Genomic DNA, 9,005 nt, shown 5'->3' on the forward strand with positions numbered 1-9,005 from the left:
GCATAAGTTGGTTTTGAATTTAGCTAAGAGGCTTGAGAGCTTATCTGGTTTTCACTTGCCTGAACTGCTGATTTAGAGAGCCCCCAGAAGAGAAATAAGATAGACACTTCTTGATGGTGTTTCTACAACACACTTAGAACAAGTAAAAGCTTGGGGCATAATTGTTGTAGAGGTGATTGATCTTTGGTGACTTCTCTTCCTTTTGGTCACTGTCTCTCACCCCTGTCACATCTGTTCTTAGGATCTCCCTCATCAAATGCTTTTCCCTGAGTTTGTCGACTGAAAAAAAAAGCACAACCTAAAAATTGAGAACTATGTTTTATTTGGAGGACTTTCTGAAGACTTCAAGCTGGGGAGACAGCCTCTCAGAAGAACTCTGAGGGACTGCTCTGAAGAGGTAAGGGAGGATCCAGGATGTATAGGAGTTTTTGCAACAAAGGCCAGGTAGTCAGAACAGCAAAAGATTACTATTAATTAAAGAAAACCAGATACCTCAAGTTAATGAATTTAGCACTTTTCTATGTATGGGAAGACGCAAGAGTCTGGGCTCATTGAAATTATCCCTTTAATATACACCTTAGCTATCCAGGGTCAGTATCCTGTGCTTTCTCATCCTGAGTCCCCTTGGGGTGCACTGCTGGGGAGCTGCAGTGGCTGAGAGCTTGGTGGTGGGCAGCCCATTTGTCTCCATCCTGAGTTCCCTCAGGGCTCACTGCTGGGGATGACTGTAGTGGTTTGATGGCTGCAACCTCCTTTGTTTACTAATATGGAGGGCAACATTTTTCATTCACAGGTTCCAAGACTCTCACTGTGTCACTCCACATGAGTCTGCCCTCTTGACACCATATCTCTTGCTCCAGATTTATCTCTTTGTTTTCTTCTTTCCTTTTCCTCCCAATATTTTTGTGTCTAGTGTTTCAGGGACAGGTGGGGAGTAATGTACCACCTGTGCACTCAAACCCTGGGAAATAAATTGACAGTTCTAACCATGATCACATGTCATAACCTTAAGTGCTAAGTGGTGATTTGATTTGATTTAGGGAAATTTTCACCACCTATAGAAAACTGGAGGAATTGTTTGGAAGGTGCATCTTTGGGGCCTCCAGATAAACTGAAGCAATAGTGTATATATATATATATATATATATATATATATATATACACACACACACACACTGAGGCTGGAAATTCAGGCAGGACTTGCTACTGCAGTCTTAAAAGCATTCCAAGTCCTTCTTTGGGAAACCTTAGTTTTTGCTTTTAAGGTTTCCAATTGATTGGTTTAGATCCACCCACATTACACAGGTAATCTCTTTTACTTAAAGCGGACTAATTGTAGATGTTAACCACATCTCAAAAATACTCATGGACTTGAGGACACGAGGAGGGGGAGGGGTGGGCTGGGATGAGGTGAGAGAGTGGCATGGACATATATACACTACCAAATGTAGAATGGATGGCTGGTGGGAAGCAGCCGCATAGCACAGGGAGATCAGCTAGGTGCTCTGTGGACACCTAGAGGGGTGGGATAGGGAGGGTGGGAGGGAGATGCAAAAGGGAGGGGATATGGGGATATGTGTATACATATGGCTGATTCACTTTGTTATACAGCAGAAGCTAAGGCACCATTGTAGGGCAATTCTACTCCAATAAAGATGTTGGAAAAAAAAAAAAAGAAGAAAAAATACTCTCACCATGTAGTGTAAACCCTTGACATTTGTCTTGTTTTACTTTTTTCTTTTTGTAAGTCAAGTGCCTGACTTAAGCTTTGATTACCCAGGCATCCACTTCAAAGAGACATCCACTTCAAAGAAGATATCTCAAATAAACACATTTCCAGCCATATGATTAGATAAAGAGAGTCAAGCCACCTTTGTTTTAGAGCTCTTGGTTGATTTCAATAACTGACCATTTGGGCCATTTGTTTCTTTTTCTCTTCCTGCACTGTAAATTCTCACTCTTATGTATTAATTCACCAATAAAGAGTAAGACCATGAAACCCTAGGTCTTCACCCTCAACCTCAATAAAAGCAGAACCTCAGACCCATGCATTCCCTCTCTCTCCCCTTGACCTCGCTGTGTGACCCCAGGTGTGTTGTGTAATTTCCAGGTCCTGTAAGTAATAAACCTTTTCTTTTTTCCCCAAAGTTTCCTGATTATTGCTAATAGTTTCTAACAATTATAAAAACCACAGGGCAGGTCCCACCACATCAGTCCAACTGTGACAGTAATGGATAAAGTGATATTGTAACAAGACTATTGCTGTAGCATTGGTTTGGTTGCTATTCCAGCCATCTTTACATCCCTGGATCCTGTATGGTTTGTTAAATTAATCTCCCAGCTTACCAACAGGTTCTTTGAGTTACCTGTACTATCAATAAATTTATTTTTTAAGTGGTTTCCATCTCTTCCAATCAAGAACTATGTTATATATATCCAATTTCTCCTTACATTCTTTACTTCTGGAAGAAAAGTACATGATGAAGACAATGATAATGACTTGGTAATCTTTCTTTTAACTACTTCCTTGCTTAGTAAATAGTGCTTTCCTAAGATCTCTGAACAGAACCTTGGAGTAGACAGGCGGATAGAAGAAGTAGACTGGTGGAGAGAACGTGGGTTTGAGCCTCTTCATATGGTACAAATGACTGTTGGAATGTGGGTTCTGATAATTTAATTGTGCATTTACTGTCTACCTAGGAAGCAATGCAGTGTTTTATATGGGCTGTTTAAATCTTTTTAGCAAATTATTTCAGTTCTCATTTTAGCATAAAAATATAGCATAAAAGAAATTCAACTTATAATTAGATCATATCAAGTTTAACTTATAATAAGATCATATCAAGTTTAAGAACCATCTGGTATTACAGTCTTAATAGGAATCTAGTATTACAGCAATGAATGAAAAAAGAAAGACATCTCACTGTATGAGTCTGTAATGAATTTCAATGTAGCTGCATTAAACTTGAGTAAATCTAGACTTCAATGAAGGAGCTCACTATTGAGCAGGGGAGAAAGAAAAGCAAACATCACATTATAAAATAAAGGTTGTTGTGAAAAAATAAAACACATGAAAAGAATATAGTTGAGGACAGATTTTTTATTTTTATTTTTTCAGGACCATGATGTAAGAATAGTTTTTATATGCTAAGCCTTACAGGATAAGGAGGTGCTTCTATGGAATGAAATAGAGGAAAAAGGTATTATACAGCAATGAAAGTATTAGAGTAATAATTATACCTATAGCTCAAGTCTATTGTTTACTCTGGCCATTCTTTGGGCTTTACAAACATTAGCTCATTTAATCCTCACAACATTACAGGGAAAACAATGAAATCATCTTCAATTTTCAGATAACAAAAATGAGACTTAATGAGGTAAAATAAATTGCCCAAGGTAATAGAGTTATTCGACATTGACATTGTAACCCAAGCGGTCTGACTTCAATGGATGTAAAAGAGAATGTCATCTTAAGATGTGAATGGAGTAAAAGTTGATTTAAGAAGACTCTTAATGGAGAATATTGTGATGAAGAGATGAAAAGATGTCAAGTAAAGGAGAAGAATTGGTGATGAAGAAGATGAGATCTCTTTTAGGAAGATTTAAATGGCAGAATTAAAGATAAATCAATGAATGAGGAGAGGAGACAAATTGAGAATTATTTTCGTGATTGATTTTTCAGTCTTGTAGTATTAGGTGGATGGAAATACCAGAACAAAGGGTCTGGAGGCAGAAAGGGTACATGTGTAAGAATAAACTATTAGACCATGTTGAGTTTCAGTTGCCTACATAGACACACATTTGGAAACATTCTCCAAGCAGAAAAATATCAGAAGAAAGGCTAGATTAAGACAGATACAATATAGTGCAAATAAAAACACATAGTAATGGGCTTCCCTGGTGGCGCAGTGGTTGAGAGTCCGCCTGCCAATGCAGGGGACACGGGTTCGTGCCCTGGTGCGGGAAGATCCCACATGCCACGGAGCGGCTGGACCCGTGAGCGTGGCCGCTGAGCCTGTGCGTCCGGAGCCTGTGCTCCGTGACGGGAGAGGCCACAACAGTGAGAGGCCTGCGTACCGCAAAAAAAAACAAAACACAAAAAAAACAAAACAACATAGTGCCAGTTAAATTTGAATTTCAGGCAAATGATTTTTTTTTTAGTACAAGTATGTTCCATTTGATATTTTGCACATTCCTATTTTTAAAATGTATTTTTTGTTTATCTGAAATTTAAATTTCACAGGTTGTCCTGTTTTTAATTTGGCATCCCTACAAACTGGAGATATAGATTTGAGAGTCATCAGCTTGCAGAGAAGAGATCACTGATTGCCTTGAGTAATGACATTACCTAAGAAAATAATTCTCAAAGGTGAGGGTAGACAATGATGTCCTTGATAATATACAAAGTTTTGCCCATTTTCTCATCGACTCTCTTTGCCTTATGACTTTTTAGTGTTCTCCCAGTCTGACCCCTAGTTCAGCCATATAAGATGCTTTGACCAAGAAAATGAGATAGAATTAATGGTGTGTCAGTTCTGGGTTTGGGTATCCAATATCCTTGCAGGTATTTATTTTGCTCTCATACTCCTGACATTTGCATGAAAACACATCTGGTCTAGCCTATTGGAGTATGAAAGATGTGTGGTGCAGAGCCAAGTACCCACACCAACCCCCAGTCATGTTAGTGAACCCAGAAAATCTATCTCATTTCCCCCAGCTCTCGGATGAGCGTTAGACTTATTTTTGTATACAGTTGAGGTTTGTAGTCATTAACCAGCAATGTGATGGCAGCATGAAGGTACATTCTTATAACCGACCATCTTTACTACATGTATACGAACTTGTGCTGAGGTTGAAAATCTTTTACTTTTTAATTTATCATTGATTATTATTATCTCACAACTCACTATTGTGTGATTTGGGATAAGTAATTTAGCCTCTCAAACTATCATTCCCTCACTTATTACCCTAGAATAGCAACAATCTCTTAAAATTCTGAAGTTTAGGTGTGACAATGACAGGCAAAGTAAGAACACAATAAATATGTTATTATTACTAGTAGTTATATTGACGTTGGCTTATGATTATGCCTTTGTACCAAGCAGAGTGCTTAGCATATTGTAAACGGTTAATAAATATCTGTGAAAAAGATGATGAAGCATGATGTTTAAAATAAAAATAAAAGTTTATTTTTCATTTTCATCAATAGAATCATATTATTATAATAAATGACTTCTAATTTAATGAAGAATGTGACATAAAAAAATAATTAATAGATTAGTGCTAGCAGAGATTTATTCAGTACATACTTTATGAAATACTTTAAATGGATCAAACATTGCTCTAGACACTGAAGATTCAGCAGTAAGTAAAACATATTAAGTCTCTGCTCATATGGAGTTTACACTTCCTGGGGAAGACAAACCATATATGTGAATAAATAAGCAAATATATAATATCCATTGGTGATAAGTGTTATGAGGAAAAAGCTACATAGTGGAGTAGAGGCCAATAAGGTAGTCAGGAACGGGCATTTGTACGTGATGTTGTTGGGTGCCTTGTGGAATACAAGAAGGCATCCCAACAGAGATAATAATTAGATTGATATTTGAAGATGAGTAGGAGCTCATCATGAAAAGAGAAGACCATATCATCTGAGGTGAGGAAGGAGCTAGGACAAAGGCAATTATTTGAGAAAGATTATGGATTATTTAGGTAATTACACATATTCATTCAGTCAGTGTTTACTGAGCTTCATATCTGGTGGACCAAATTTATGATCCATGTTTTTCTGCAAATTGATTTTTAATTGAATTCTTTCCATATCAGCACATTGGGAGCTGAATTATTCTCTTCATAATAGCAGCATAATGTGTCATCCCAAGACAGATAAGAAACCATTTTAAACAAAGGGCTTTCAACAAAGGGACCAAAGGATGAAAGGAGGCTTTGAGGGCTTTCCTGGTGGTGCAGTGGTTAAGAATCTGCCTGCCGATGCAGGGGACACGGGTTCGAGCCCTGGTCCAGGAAGATCCCACATGCCAGGGAGCAACTAAGCCCGTATGCCACAACTACTGAGCCTGCGCTCTAGAGCACGTGAGCCACAACTACTGAAGCCCGCGCGCCTAGAGCCCATGCTCTGCAACAAGAGAAGTCACCACAATGAGAAACCTGTGCACCACAAGGAAGAGTAGCTCCTGCTCGCCACAACTAGAGAAAAGCCCGCACGCAGAAACGAAGACTCAATGCAGCCAAAATAAATAAATTAAATTAAATTAAAAAAAAAAAAAAAGAAAAGAAAGGAGGCTTTGAGTCCTGGAAACCAGACCTAGAGACTGGTCATACAGTCATACAGAGTGAAGTAAGTCAGAGAAAATCAAGTATCATATAATATTGCTTATATGTGGAATCTAGAAAAATGGTACAGATGAACTTATTTGCAAAACAGAAATAGAGACACAGATGTCGAGAACAAACTTATGGTTACCAAGGGGGGAAGGAGGTGGGATGAACTGGGAGATTGGGATTGACATATATACACTACTATGTATAAAATAGGTAACTATTATCTATAGAGAACCTACTATATAGCACAGGGAACTATACTCAATGCTTTGTGATGACCTAAATGGGTAGGAAATCTAAAAAAGAGGGGCTATATGTACGTATAACTGATTCACTTTGCTGTACAGCAAAAACCAACACAACATTGTAAAGCAACTATACTCCAATAAAAATTAAATTTATAAAAAGAAAAAGAAAAAATGAATAGATGAGAATGTATAGCCATAGCCCAAGAGATAAACGATAACTATAGACTTTAAAAAATTAGTAAACTGAAATACATACATTAAGTAGGCAGCACAAAATGGTTACCAATTGGATATGGATGAGAGAAAAGACATGTGAAGCCTCTCCAAATTCTGACCAGAGTGGCTGTATGGATCACTGTGCCATTATCAACAAACTGGACAATAGAATTCACATGGTTTCTACAGCCCATAGCAAGGTGTTTGGCAAGAACATAACTAAATATATGCCAATATTAAGCCTCAGAATCTCCAAGTTCATAGCTATAGTTATAGGTGGATTCATAGATTTAGCCTAGGCCCCTTCATTTGGAGACCAGCAATTATATTTGTTAAATATATTTAAAAAAAAATAAACTTTGATTCAGACTTGGAAAATGGACTAGGTATACTGAATTTTTATTCTATACATACATATGATAAAATATTTACTAAACTGCCCTTTCATATTAATAGAGTACTTTTCATTGATTAAAGAGTTTTTATATTTATTTTTATCATTAGATTTCCTGTGACCAATTTAAGCTGTAATGAGTTGTGATTATGAATGTTATGTCTCTAAAACCCTTTTTAGTGGGGGTAAGAAATTTTACTTTTTGTATCCACATTTCAAGAAATTACTCTCCCTCCACTCTATCCTTTAACATTAATCTTGGATCCTAAATTATGCAACCTTTATTTACTAGCATACCAGGGATAAAACTAACACTATTATGCTTTCTTCAAAATTAGGACCTTATTTTTAATCAAGAGATTTCTCCCCTACTTATTTTCTAACGTATTACTGACATAATAGATATAAACAAAATTCTCTCAACAGAACTATTTAGTGATCGCAATTTTAAAATGTTTCATGTTCCTGGCTTCCAATTCTTTTACAAGCAAACCAAGGACATAAACATCACTTTTGCAATATGCTTCTAAAAGATATGACACTCAGGAGAATCACTAATTATGTTTGGGCACAAATCCAATTTAATAGCATCTAGACAGTTCAAAAAATCAGAAACACCTTCAAATAAGGCCAATATTTAAACATAACATACATGGTATACAAGGTCATACTTAGTAGGAGGTACTATCTGTCTGGAGAAAATTAAGTTGAGCAATCACATACTATATATTCCAAGTAATAGTCCTCTAGAAGGCTCATATGTTTTGTATGTTTATCAGAGTACATGCAAATCAATTCACATATTGTTAAATTTTAGACAATAGAAAATGAAAATCAAAGATATGAATCATACAGAACAAGAACTACAATTATCATCATTATTAATCTACAAGTATCATTCCATTGCCCTTTTTAGTTAAAGGACAAAATAATTATCTGAAGAACTCTTCTATTTTATCCAAGGGATTTAGAACATACTAAGCTTTATGCATGAAAATACAAAGCTTATATATCACTAGCAAGGTTAAATGCATACAAAGGGATCTTCTGGAGATTCTTTGAGTTGACGCCTTCCAGCTAATAGCACTGGGTGTGTGTTCACTCTGAGCTTCATGTCATCCCCATGATGTAAGCTATCTTCTATGTAAGACACTGAACCCTTGATCTATGAATTCTTCTTTTTCATTTATTTTTTTTTCTTTTGCTTCTCATGTTTTTTTTTTTTTTTTTTTAATTTGAAATCTAAACTGCAGTGTAGGTTAAAAAGTAATACTTTTTCATTGGGAAATTTTTCATATAGTAATGCTCTTCTTTTAGATTTACAAAAGGATAAAAAGAATTTCTCAAGAGGTAAGCAATAGTGGTCCAAGTATGAATTTAAGTGGATTCAGACATGTCTGGTCATGTCGGACAAACTGGTGAAACAGGCTGCTCTGGCCTGTTGGCTAAGAAACCTTCTAGAGGAGGATTCAAACTGTGTTCACTGTTTTTGTTCCAAAAAGCTTGTTCCAAGTGGTGAATGATGAAATAACCTAAAAAGAAAGTCCCTCTAGAGAAACTGAGGAATTTTCTGGGAGAGAATAAATCTTGAAAGAAGAAAGAGCCAACAAATTTTCTTGACCTTGACAGAGTAATGGAGCCAGAGTTGACAGCCATGAGAAACTCTTATCAGCAAAGCATCTTTTGTGTTACTCAGGTTTGACTTGTACCATCATCCATTCATGAGAAAATGTATAGAATATTAAGAGCACTCTAATAGAATGCAAAAAGAAATGAGAAAAGATCCCCCACCCCTATTTTCC

This window comes from Grampus griseus (genome assembly GCF_964374135.1).
Source record: "Grampus griseus genome assembly, chromosome: 5".
Taxonomy (NCBI): domain Eukaryota; kingdom Metazoa; phylum Chordata; class Mammalia; order Artiodactyla; family Delphinidae; genus Grampus; species Grampus griseus.